Raw genomic sequence first — 14,082 nt, forward strand, 5'->3', positions numbered from 1 at the left:
CGTGCATAGCGTTCGCGGCCAGCGCTTGCTCGTAAACATTAGGGTTACATACGCTCCAGTTGCCACGAGAAGCAGTCAGGCATCTTTGAATTCTATCGCGTTCCACTCTTAAAGGCGAAGCTTAAGCGTCCTCCATATTTTTCCTTCATTCCTACTACTGGACGTGTTCGTCGATGGGCTTGGTGGATTCCTTGCCCTAACGCCAGCTCGAGCCGCAACGGGGAGTTAACTTCGCGGAGGCGGTGACGCTCTTCGTTTTTCGTTCTAAAGCGAAGCAAACTCCACGAAGGGTTCTCGCAAACAAAGCTTCACTTCAGCAAATAATCGTGCCGAAACCGTGGACGGTGACTGAAAATGTAAGCGAATTAATCGCCCTAGGCTTTTAGAAAGCTTTTCGCTTTCATTGAAGGAACGACGCACTCCTGGCGCCGAGGAAATTTAGGCGTAGAGCGCGTTTGTCGTTTCATTGCGTACATACTCCCGCAGAGAACGCAGCCGTTAACCAGCCCGTATGTGGCGGTGCAGTGTCGGTTACTATACGTATAAGCCTATTCGTAATGTATGCGCTGTCGTCCAATCGGAGCACGAGCGCCGGCGAGGAAGGCGACTTAAAGCCCTTTAAACTTCGTAAAGTAGCGCCACGCTTTGAAGAATGCCGCCTCCTCCTCGCGCGCTCTGGCCGACGCCGCGTCGCTATTGGCCTAATAGTATCACGTGGGCCCTCCCGCCCTTGTTTCAGCGCCATTTTTGCTCGAGAAGCGTCCACGGAGTGGCGCGGAGCGCATGTTGGCGCCGTTGCTACGCTCGAGCAGTGTAGGTGGCGCCACGGTCGAGGAGCGAGCGTGAAGGAGAGGAGAAACGAGGAGGAGTGAAGGCGGAGGAGGAGAGTGTGGCTACTTTACGAAGTTTTAAGGGGCTTTAGGGCGACTGGCATCTTCCTCTCCCACTACCGGCGCCCCCTCCCCGCCGCCGTCATATGGGGAGAAGGGGAGGGATGTCCTTCCCGAGCGGCCCACCAAAAAACCCTTCAGACACCCCGAAGCTCTCGCGCACGTATGTAGGTACGACAGCACGAGTGCGTCGTTTTGACGCCGAGAACTCGCACCTTTGCACCGCCGTCTTCGCGTCGGCCGCGAAAGCCGCATCCACCGACGACCGCCATGAAAAAAAAAAAAGAAACGGGCGAAAGAGCCAAGGACAGACACCTCGCTTCAAAAATGTAAACCCGTTTAACGATATTAATAGTGCCGTTGCTTATACACGGTGCCAGCACGACGGGGGAAAAAAAAGAAAAACGACACGCGCGAAAAGTGCGACGCGGCCCCGTTACACCCTGCAGTGCCACCCCCTCCCTTCGTCGCGTTCGCCGTGTGTACACGACATGGTTAGGTGCACGCATATTTTAGTTACGCCGGGTTGTCAACGCACGCGTGCTCTGAAGATTTGTTTTTTCTTTTTTTCAATCTGAGCCGCCAACACCCGTCTCCTCTTTCCGCGTGACGCAGCGGTCACGCGGCAAACGTTCAGCGCACCCAGGCGTTCTTTTCTTTTTCAATGCGCAGCCTTTTTTTTTTTTGCCTCCTAAGTGAAGCTCGCACGTAATGGAGGGATTTCACCCAGAGTATTTTTTAACTCCAGTGGTCTGATAATGCTCCACCCATAAGACAAGACACGCATTCGCAGCACGTTGGAATAGGGAGTTTAATAACAGTGTCCCCAAATCGCTTTACGTATCCAAAACTCATTTGGGCTGTAGAAGGGACGCGAAACAAAATGGAGACCGTTTCTGATCTGAGCTTCAATTTGTTTTGCGTCCTATAACACTACATTTGATAATTACGAACCAACTCGCACAGCAACAAGTAGCTGTAATACGGAACTCCTACGGAGGTGTTTCGCACTCCTTTGCGTACTCTTTTTGTTCTTTTGTACGCCTGGCCGACACCGTACCCAAGCATTGAGACTCCTCTTTCTAATACTCACTCTACTCAAGGGCAACTTTCCGCGGCAATGAAGGAAACGCTAAGGAGGCAGAAGCCCGCGCAAGAGCGCTTTAGAAAAGAAAGTCCCACATTCTCATCAGCGTTAGCTTGAGCTGGATAACTTATTATAGTGGCCGTTCCTCCAAATCAACGACCAAAGTCGGTGGGCACTTTCCCCAGCTTTGCGTGGCGCAGCGTCCAGTACGAGTTTGTCTGAAACCTCCTTGCCGTTTGAGGATTGCCAGTCATCGTATACACGGGTTACCGGACGCGTGAAACGTGAACGGCCGGATGCGCATGGGGTTGCGTCGGAGGAACTGCGGAGGAAGTGTGGAGCTCTGCGCCACCTGTTGGCGCAGCGCTCCACCAGACAACAATGAAGAGCTGCTATTACGCGCATATGTATTCTACATCGATTCTGGCGCAGTAAATTTTCGGCTACGCCCTAATCGCGAACGCGTTGCCTTTTTAAACGTTTTTCTTTTCGACGAGAACACTCGGGTAATCCGAACACGTGTCTGTAAGGCATTGTGATTAGACGAAGTGTCACAAGATGTCGCTACGAGCGCCCTGTAACCCGGTATTGCGCAGACGGCATTGCGTATAGTGGTATACCGGACGCGCTAAAACTCTCGTAAATCAATAAACTTCATTTCAAGAATTCCACGTAGCGCCACGAAAGATACAGGCCGCGTCAATCAATCAGGAGAATGAGAGAGAGAGAGAGAGAACCAGAACAAGGCATTTCCTTCACTGCCAGCTTCTGATCACCGTTTCCCGCGACGACAACTGAATGGAAGCTTCGTCACGGAAGGGTAAGTGGCACAAAATGGCTAAGCCGCTGCTCGCCCCTTGCGTGGAACATGCAGCCATCTTTCGTTACAGATTAAGTGACACGGAATCAGAAAAGTAGCAGCTCACTGACCAGGGTGAGGGGAATATTATGTAAGTGCACACCTAAGTGAAGATGTCCATTTCGTCTGCTGCTTAAATTCTGAGTGGCTGGGCCGAGGTACGCGTCGGAAGGAGACGAGCGCCGCAGCCAATCAGCGCTTCAGCAGCAGACAGAATGGACACGCCCACTAGGTGCAGACATACAGGATACCCTCTCAACCCCCCTGCACCCCACCCCGAAGTCGAAGCAAAATGACCTTTTTGAATCCATACGGATCCCTTGTTCACAATACCGAAACGTCATTTTGTGCTGACTGTGGCCAGTGACCTACTTCTTTTCACCTGACCAGGCGGTATTCCGTCCAACCCTCGGTTATATGCTGACGTAGAATATAGCTCTATGTTGGGGGTTTTCAACGTGACTTCACGTATGCCATTTTGTTGTACTATTCGCGGATTCTACTGCGCTTCTCGAGATAAGCTGATCTATACATAACTCATCACTATGCCCACTGTGCAACAATACAGCGACCTCAATGACATTGGCGCAGATACTGCTAATAGAGAGAAATCTTTAATGGAAACTGAAGATGTCAGCTTTGCAAAATTCAGACGTTAGTATATCAAGTTAACATGAGAACGAGCAGAATATGAACAAAAACGAAGAAATAGAAATAAACTCAGAATAAACGAGCAAACCAAGCCAAGATGACCAACAAAAAAGCAAAAGAACGTCTATGAGACCTGGGCCGCGATCTTGTGACGGTTCCGAAAGTGAACCGTTCGCTCACGATCGCGTGATTTGCACAGAATTGCGCTTTCGATCGTCATCAAAAGCGTAATTCTGGCCAATCTACCCGAGGTCTGGCGAACGGTTCGCTTTGCTTCCGGATCGTCATGACGAGATCGCATCCGTAGCTGGCATAGCTGCGACAGCTATGCTCGGGTGTCTTCGTGGCTCCGATAGCCTCCGAATAACAGCGAGCCTGATTAACAGATTCAAGGTCCCACTGCTAACTCAAGACACAGCCCCACGACTTCGCAGAGCGTTAAACAACCACTCGAAGAGAAGACCAACGACGCGAAAAAATGAAACAAGGGGTGTATATATATATAGTAGAGACGAAGCCTCACCACAACCGAGCTTCAACTCCTTGCGGGCGAAGCTTCCGACGGAGAAAGCGCGGTCACTTCGACAACTTACTAAGCAATAACCCACGCCGCAATCCAGCGAGCGCATTAAGAAACGCTCCTCGACGAAGCACTGCGCATGTATGGCGTGATACGGAGCCGCGCACGTTATACAATACACCGACGCACATCTCGCATAACCCTTGCCCGCCAACTCCGACAGAAACAGACGCATTCGCGTTTAGGTTGAGAAAGATTGAGATAGCGCGAATTGGCCCCCCGCGCTAGGAAAGCTCGGCCCAGAGCTCGCGACGAACGTTCTCTGCCTCGTGTATGCCAACTGCCCCCCCCCCCCATCGTTTCCCCCCAACCCCACGAAGCCTGCAGACGTTGGGGAATATTATATACGACGTTGGTTAAGAGGCCCGCGCCAACCATCGCGACCGCGCACTGAGATAAGCCGAGCCTCGGCCGTTATCGCCACCGCAAACGCGAGCTCAACCACGGGACCGCCGTCTCCTCCGAGGTGGTGCAATCGCTTCGCTCGCGTATACTTAACGGAGGCGAGCGATGCGCTTTATCGCGACAAAGGGATTTTCTCGGTCATCTATAGTCGTGCGTCGTTTCCTCGTCGCCTGTCAAGTACCACATACGCCTCGCCGGCAAGCAAATAGCACGTACATAAGCACCTACGCTCGCGGCCTGACTGCGCAGCAAACGATGGGAGAGACCCGAGAGGATTCGTAAGGTGTCGCGTCATGAGACAGGGAACCGACGTAAATTGGCAGTCGGCAACACTTCGATTGTTCGCCCTGTGAGGGGCCGTATTGGCATGTTAGATCACACTTTTCATATATATATATATATATATATATATATATATATATATATATATATATATATATATATATATATATATATATATATACTGGCGGATCACACTCTCAATACCGAGACGCCGCTGGTCTTGCACCTATGGGCAGAGTTGCAAGTACGAGTGCATGCATTGAGAATTACTGCACGAAACGCACAACTTGACGTTAAACGCGCCTGCGCCCGCTGTACACAGACATGATCATTGCATTTCTCGATACAAACGTCGGTAAGTGTCCTATAAGGTCGCACTGAACTATACCCAAACACAGTAGCGAGGCGTATATACCAGCGCGTATAAGGAGAGCATGGCCTCCGAGGTTTGCGCGCGCTGGCTGGTTTTGCGAACCAGCTGGCGCGCGCAAATCTCGGAGGTCATGCCACTCCCCCGCAGTGACGTCGCAGCTGTCCTTCGCGCTTACTCGCACATCGGTTGCGTGAGAGACACCCTCTCGCTACGTCTAGCCGGCGAGATACCGACGCCAAACTCGGAGAAACGGGGAGAAAGCAGGTAAGTCGACAGGTGAGCATATGAGCAACTGTTGCGCGATGACATCATCAAGATTGAGACACCAACGCCATTGAATGCACTGCATTCATTGATGGCCGCGTTGCAAACCAAATCAACGCCTTCACGTGGACACATCGCGCACTGGAGTCCCAATCGGCCCACCAAGCCACCATTCAGTTTTGGTTACACCGCCTCCGAGAACAACGCAACTCACTCGGCGGGATAACACAACATGTCAAACTCAGGGGAAATAGTCAAAGAAAGCTCTGACCTCTAGTACAGCCTAACATTCTCTGTAAAAAAAAAAAAAAAATCATTCACCTAGCAGTTAAAACTACTTGTATGCGAGTTGAGAACATTCCAAGTCGGTCTCACACCATTTGCTACCTCGGTGTGATATTTGTAAGTCGATAAACGAAAACCGAAACCGGCATCTAGCACAAAACACCGTTTTTTATATTCGCATGTTTTCGCACTGAACAAATTCTGTCTTGGCATGTGAACAGCCATGCACATTATGGCGATCTGTAAAACAGTCACCATTGTATGAGATAACGGCTTTAATTTATGCACCCGAGGTTTTCCGTTCTTTTTTCTTTTCTTTTTACCGTCGATGAAAAAGAAAACCGTGCGCAAAGCGTTGTTTTCCGAGACGGAGATGGCGACACGCTGACGCGTTCTTGCTGAATCACGACACGCGACGTTAAAGTCGGGATTTATCCCGCTTGAGCGTCGCATTCGGATTTTACGAGCCTAGATTGGGCAAGTCGCGAAATCGCGACAACAGGCCAGATGAGGCCAAATATAGAACACCTCGCAAGCGAACTTTGCATGCAGGCCGGCGGCTATGCGTATATATCACAGACGAAACCGCAGATCTTGTACTCACAAGCTGCAGATAACCGACGGAATCGGGACGTCTACACTGAGGTGGGGAATCGATACACACAACGACTTCGCCGTAATACAGTCACACACACGTTGCATGGCCAACAGCAAAAGACTCACCACGGAAGTGTAGCGAAACGATACAGAGGCAAGCGCGAGAAAAAATAGGAAAGGGTTTAAAGCAGGGAAGGTGCTCTTTCGGACCGGACAACTAGCTATACGACAAACCATGTTGTGCGTAACCACCAACTGGCAAGAAATAAACAGAAGGTGCTGATTGTGTTTTGCCACGGTTAGCGGCGGCGATTCTTTGTAAAGCCGGGCAACGTTTCTTTCCCAGCGCGAAAAACCGGCAGGCCCTGACCCATTCGAAGTGGCAGGGCTCGACTTGGCGCCAACGGTGGCTTACAAGCTGTTCAAGTTCAGGCGCGAACGTTCGGCAAGGGGTTCTACATCAACACGACAAACACAAGCCTGGTGAACGAAGGAAAAAAGAAAGTTACATTGTGCCACCAGGCACTGAAAGGAAACAGCGTCGTGAAGAGCGGCGTCGAAGTTATTCGGGTGATGCGGAGTTTCGCAATTACCGACGTTTCGGTGGCGAATGGGAATTAGTGGAAAGGAGAGAGACGAGCGACAGGGCACACTGGCAAGCTTGAATTTGATTTTCATCGGCTGGAAAGTTTTTGGGTTACAAGTGAAGGCCTGCAGGTACTAATATTAGAGAGCTTTAGCGTGTCCAAAGAACTCTTTACAGTTTATACGGAATACCGAGTTAACGGGACCGTGAGCGGCAGTATCTTGGGCCACACTTTGCAAGTACAAAGCTTTCAAAACATTTTTGTGTTGAAAGAGTGTTCCCGTCGAAGGAAAATCATAGAAGGACCGCACGTTAACGATTATGACGCTATCGACACTTTACACTAGCAGTTAAGTACAACACGGTAAATCACTACATTATTAGGGCTACTGTAATAGCTCCCAGAGGGAATTATACAGTGCCTCTATACAGTATTAGCTTTATGTGACCTCAGGTGCTAAAGCTCTACACCACAATATGTCGTTACCGACGTTGTCGCTGCCGCATATCCTCTCCACTAACCCGGTAATCCGCGAACTGTAATAGTCTTAGTTTATACACAAGCTTCTTAACCTTTGAGGATTACCGGACGCGTAACGTGAGTGGCCAGATTGGTGGCGCAGAGCTCAAGCACACAAACACAGTTATTATAGCAGTGACCACTGCATTACACTTCGCTGGTGGGTGTAAATTTTCGGCAGCGGTGCAATCCTGAACACGTTGCCTTCTTGAACGTTCTTCCTTTTTTCGGCCAAGAACACTCGGGTGACGCAAAAATATCCCTATAAGGCATTGTGGTTCGACGAGGAGACACAAGATGTCGCTAGGACCGTCCGGTAGCCCGCGGTATAACGCAAACGCCATTACGTATACCGGTATACCGGGCACGCCGAAACTCTCTAATACGTTTACGGACAAGCTCGTCGCACTCTTTTAAAACTCCAGCACGAAGTTATACACGTGAAGCCACTCCTCGTCGTCAAAAGCAACCTCGGGCTAGTGTCTTTAGCCACGACCGTCGAGGGGGGACAGAAACACGCGGAGGCCAACAAACAGCTCACTCGAGAACGAATGTGTCCTCGAAGAAACCGATTGGCCAGCGCGTTTACCAGTGACAAAGGAGTGCAACTTTAGTCATGCAGCGCGGCGTGCCATAATCTTTCCCAAGGCTCATGTTCCCAGGGGGTCGCCCGCCGGTAAACACACACCCGCTAAGTGGGTGCTGGAACCAACTCTTTTTTTTTAATCAAATACGATTTTCCACTCTCGCTCGTTTCACAGGCGTACCCTAACAAGTTCCTGCACAGCTATAGGCGTGGACTCTTTGGTTCGCTGCATTGCCTACCTGAAAAGGTCGGCATTCTCAGCCCCCCCCCCCCTGCGCACAGGTTTCAAATGCCTGAGAATAAGCGTTACTGAGTAACTCAGGGTGTGATTTGACGTGAGTGTGAATACGAGCAGGTTAACGCAGGTACGAGCGAAAGTCACGTGACGATCATTGTGAGCGGACGCGAGTACACGAACGAGGGTGACTGTCGTGGACGTTGGTATGCATTGTTAGTGAGTGCGGGCGAGGAGGGGTGGATGCGAGTCGTGAGCGCGAGCGGTGAGCGCGAGCGGAAGTGACTATCGCGAACGCGAGTGAGTGATGGTGAGGCCTGGGTGAACGTGGGAGAGCGCCGACCATTGCGAGTGCTCGCGAGTGTTGGTGACTTATGTTAGTGATGAGTGACCATCGGCCTAATATGTCGGCCTGTGCCTAGATGGCGCTGGATGATGAGCGTCAGGCGACGAAGATTCCGGCACCTAGCTTTTAGACTCCCAAACCAAACGCATCTGTAATAATAGAATCTAAGTAGTCTGCGCTCAAGGTTACAAGCCTTAAACGAAGGAGGAATAGAAAATAACGCAGAGGTATCAAGCAACCACGGGGGCTACGGGGAGCCTTCATTCAGTTTCTACTAGCGGAGGCCACCAGTTGGCGCCACCTGTTGCCAGTTGAAAAGTATGCCGAAAACATTTGAGTAAAAAAAAGATGACGCAGAATCACCTTCTAGCATCTCACCTGTTCATGAACGCGGAGCAAACGGGAAACGGACTCATTTTTTTAATGAGCGTTTTCGCACAGTAACTGCACAATTATGCGCGTTGCCGACGCATTTTACACCACTAAGTTAACGAGCAGTATCTGAGTGCCACCGCAACAAGTGTTGTACGATATAGTTCAATTCGACGTCACGAGATGGTGCCCACCAGCGTTGCTACTCCCCATGCAAATCTCTGGTAAGTTGTAACGCGGTGTTCTGTAAATGGTAACACGCACACAGACAAGCTGAAGAGCCCTCTATTCGAGACTTTTAGCCTGTACGTAAACGTATTACCCTTTACGGAAGACCGGATTACCGGTGACGTGGAAGCCAGCAGAAATGCTGGTAGCGACGCCTGGTGAGGCGATGTTCAACTACAACGCACTTGAAACTTCTTTTTTTTTTTTGGGTGCTGCGTGCGTGTTCCTGCCGAAGGCAAATCGTGAAAGAACCGCGCGTCAGTGATCACGTGACTACCTACGCTTTGCACAGGCAGTTAAGTAGAACACGTTGCACACTGTAATACCACGTACGGTTACGTGTGGTTACATTCCGCGCCACGAGGTCGTGTAGCATCCGCCGCGGGAGATGCAGCAAAACCTGGTTGAGCCAAGCTAATTGACTATCTGTTGCCGTCCCGTTTCAAAGGGGTTACCAGTAAACATCACCATCTTCAACGGCTCGGTGTATACCCATTACCTAAGCCTTAGCGCTCGAGGTCGCGGGTTCGATCCCGACTGCGGCGGCCGCATTCCAACGGGGGGCGTTATGCAAAAAACGCTTGTGTAGCTTGCATTGGGTGCACGTTAACAGCCCGAGGTGGTCAAAATTTACCCAAAGCACCCCTCCCACACCTACCTCCAACGCATGCCTCATAAGCTCATAATCAGATCGTGATTTCAGCACGTAAAACCGCAGAACTTAAGATGGCGACCCCCACGTGTAACCCGGTATACCGTTCTCGGCAACACGTTTACGGAAAAGCTAAGAATATCTCTCTCTCTCTCTCTCTCTCTCTCTCTCTCTCTCTATATATATATATATATATATATATATATATATATATATATATATATATATATATATATGCAATCGAGGCATCCTGAGGCTGCTCTCTCTCTCTCTCTCTCTCTCTCTCTCTCTCTATATATATATATATATATATATATATATATATATATATATATATATATATGCAATCGAGGCATCCTGAGGCTGCGACGTTGGAAACATCCTCTGTATAGCTCCTCGCGCACATTTGCTCGGACGGTGTCGCGCATATAATAACGGCCTTCGGTGAAAAGAATGGTCTGTCAACAACTGCACGCAGGAGAGTCGAAAAAAGAAAGACAAAGAAAATAATTCCGCCCGCGTTTGTCTTTCCGTGATACGCAGGCACCACTTTTTATTCTTTGTTTCACACTGCAGCTTTATGCAACCGCGGGGGGCGCGATATCGTATTTACAGCCGCCGTAAAAACGTCGCAGTATAAGCCAGCATCCGAGGAGTAACGTTTCGAAACTGCGCCAACCAGACGACGACGCGATGCGATGAGCGAGCGGAAGAGGGCGCCACCTATTACGCTAGCTGAAGTATAAAGCGAACTCTCATTTACGGCGGGTGGACACACTTTTATGGAAGCGCTCGAGCGCCGCCATCTTGGACCGTTAAAGGCGCACTAAATGGGAGACAGCGAGGTCAGGTTATAATTGGACTGATAATGAGGCATTCTTCTAGCAAATTTATTTTCGTTAAGCTTCCGCGGAAATTCGTCGCTTTTAGCGAAAGCGAAGGAGCAAACGAAGATTTTTTTTTTTTTTCGACACCGCGTTGAGCCAGCGCCGCCGGCACGCCGGTGTGACGTCACGACGTTCGAATTATTTTGTCCGCATACACAACTTGGAAAGTTGCGGCTCAGTATGAAGCTTCGCGACACTCGGTAAAAAAAAGAAAAAAGAAAGAAAGATCACTCCGGCACCGGAGGGGAACACTATAGTCGTTCTCCACCGATAAACAACGAAGTAGTCGCGAGCAGACGTCGACGAAATAAACCATGACGTCACGGCAAGATGGGTGGAGACAGAAAGAGAGAGGTATTTATTATGACGGAAAAAGCTGACAGGTAGGCCTGAATCAAAGTTCCGACCTGCTACTCGGCGTTGTGGGAAGGGGAATGGGTGAAGAAATAAGAGTTTCCTACAACAATCACTAGCAAGAACCTTGGCGCTGCGATCGTTCAGCCACCATAACAACGAAGTAGTCGCGAGCAGACGTCGACAAAATACACCATGACGTCACGGCAAGATGGGTGGAGACAGAGAATAATAGTTTCCTACAATAATCATCAGCAAGAACCCTGGCGCTGCGATCGTTCAGCCACCATGGGAACGATGGGTACAGTGAGTGCACGGATCTGTCTGATCTTCGTGCTTGGAGCTTCGGGCGTTCTCGTTTCATCTGGGCTCAAACTGGACTAAATTTCGAAGCAATTTACATTCTGCGCTATAGAGCTCTCCCCCCCCCCCCTCACCTTTCCGTCGTGTCGGAATCCTACCGTAAGAAAATTTTAACAACGTTTATTTGATTACACACAATGCAGTACACTCTTAAAGAACGATCGCTTTGCAAAGCCACACGAAACCATTTAAAAGCCAGAAGGACGAAGTTGAGACAAATCCACGTACCACCCCATCGTTGCACCCATGCTGGCTGAACGGCACCTGCTCGCAGCTCCCCCAGACAGACACTAGCGCCAAAGTTCCCTCTAGCAGTGAGTGTGTGAAACTACTACGGTATAAACGCTACAGGGTCGTATAGGTCAGCTCGACTTCTGGCTCGAACGGCACTCGCGTTGCGTTAATGGAAACGAAGATTTTTACCACTCCAACAATGGCCCCTTCGGTGCTGCTGAATGTTGAAGGATTAGTCGTAGTCGTAAGTAGTAGTAGTAGTAGTAGTAGTAGCAATAGCACTATACGCCGTATAACTACCAAGTCAGTATACGACCGCCACAAGGGGTCGCGCCGCAAACCCCTGTCACACTCGCCTAAACCCACTTCGGCGTTGAAGAGACTAAAAAAAATAATAATAACCATAGAACACGGGGGAGTATGGGAGAGAGAATACTGAACGACGACGCGAGCCCTTCTGTGTCACTTTCACGAAGTTGAAAGGACTGGGCACTAAGTTTCGTTTTCTAGGCTTCGCGCGCCTCCAAACTCCCCGCACTTAAAAAAAAAAATAAGAGAAACTTTTTTTTAACGACCAACAGAGGCTAAAACACGACGAAATTACTCTTTATTAGTGCAGTTGCTAATTTTTTTTTCGTTTCTTCTCTTGCATTTGAGACGCTGCGTGGCGCTATAAGGTGACGTACGCTTTTTTGACGGCACCACCGTCCACATCGACGCGGCCGGATGCTCGCGCGAGTAGAGCAAGCCGTTCTCGCGCATACGTTTTCGAGTGGAAGGGAGTAAACGGAAACGAAAGGAGAGACATAACCGTAGCAAAGACGGAAAGAGGAGAAAAGTAAGAAGAACCAAGGAGGGAAATAAAGAAAGTAGTGAAATAAGAAATAAAAAAAGGCGGAGAACGATATAAAGACAGAGAAGGCCGGAGAGAAAGCTCCCCCGTTCATCCGCGCGGCCTTAATAGTCGAAAACCGAGGGCAAACCAGAAACGCGATTAGACGAAAAAAAAAAAAAAAAAAAGCTCGAACGTACCTACCTACCCCCCCCCCCCCCCCCATCCTAGCTTTCTTTCTAAATATCTACTTGAGATATTACACATAAACATACCACACCCGCTCGGATAGGACAGAGTTCGAGAAGGAAGGCGAGTGCGGAAGAGGGTGAGAGAGAGATAGCACACCACTGGGCCATCTATACACAGCGCGGGAGGGGAAAGGTGGAGAGGGGGGAGATCAAAAGAGGAGGCCGAGAAGGTAAGCGAGGGGCCCCGGTTTATTGACCTTTTGCCACGCATTCGTATGCCAACGTCGTCGCCTTGGGTCGGTCTCGTCGTCGCCCGACTCATATTATACACGTTGGCGTCGACGTACGTTACCACCGTGCGAGCGTCCGTGCGTGCGTGCGTGACTACACGGTGCGCATGAGTCGCACGTACAACACACTCGAGCACAATGGGCACGGAATTATTGCCCCCGACAACACACTCGCACACACGTACAGAGCAAGAAGAAAGAAAGCGAACGGGATCGAACCCGCGACCTCAAGATCAGCAGCGAAAGCGCCGTAGCACACTTGAGTTACAAGCAGCGGGATGGCGGACGTTTAAGCTCGCGCCACATACACATAGGTACACGTACGCATATACACGTATGTGCGTGCGTGCATATACGTGTTGCGTGTACGTACGTACACACATACACGTACGCACATAGACACACACAGTTGGGGCCGCACAAACGCACGAACGAACGAGCTTGCCAAACAAAACAACAAAGAAGCAGAAGAAGTGCAGATACAACCGCGCGCTAACACACGCACTGGCCACACAGAGACACGCATCCTTCCAAGTAGACCACACAGACATTTTACACACGCAGGCACAACACACAAAAGCATGCATGCACCGAGAGACAAGCACACACCAGGAGAGGGACGCACACAAAACACACTAACGCCCACACAAAACGCGAGAAGGAGCCCCACATGTGTACGCGTATCTATGACGATGACCCCGATGGCCTCCTCTCACCGCGGGATTACATTCGCTAAGCTCATTCCACGCACGCAACCGAGCGCGCGGAATTTCGACGCGGAAAAGAGGGAGAGAGAAAGAAAGTCGGAATAACTACGCAGAGCGCGTTATATATTTGACGTCCCCTCCCATCAAGCAGACGCAAAAAAAAAAAAAAGAAGGGAGAGCGAAAAAGAAAGAAAGAGCAGATTTATTCCGGCAGCTATAGGATCCGCTACCGCCCTTAGCTCATCTCCCTCCATTTTTGTTTCTCTCTCTCTCTCTCTCACACACACACTTCGTTTCTTTCTCCCGCCTCTTTTCCGCGTATTCCTTCACAAATCATAACCGCTTCTAGCAGTAAGCCCCCCCCCCCCCCTTCCTTCTGATCAAAACAAGAAAAAAAAAAAAAGCCGCTCAGGCTCGGCACTGGTA

At 50.0% G+C, this 14,082-nt stretch overlaps 1 protein-coding gene across 6 annotated transcripts in view; it reads right to left on the reverse strand.

The window, feature by feature from the left end:
• LOC142557362 (homeobox-containing protein 1-like) overlaps positions 1–14,082 on the reverse strand; it is a 205,807-nt gene that overhangs the window by 106,661 nt on the left and 85,064 nt on the right. The window contains exon 1 of one of the 6 annotated variants that reach the window (XM_075669144.1): positions 4,011–4,160. The exons of the other annotated variants lie outside the window; for them this stretch is intronic. The gene's annotated coding sequence lies outside the window, so the exon portion shown is untranslated. Of the gene's footprint in view, positions 1–4,010; positions 4,161–14,082 lie in introns of those variants that run through there. 6 annotated transcript variants of the gene reach the window in all.

Source organism: Dermacentor variabilis, chromosome 9 (assembly GCF_050947875.1).
Source record: "Dermacentor variabilis isolate Ectoservices chromosome 9, ASM5094787v1, whole genome shotgun sequence".
NCBI classification, from domain to species: Eukaryota; Metazoa; Arthropoda; class Arachnida; order Ixodida; family Ixodidae; genus Dermacentor; species Dermacentor variabilis.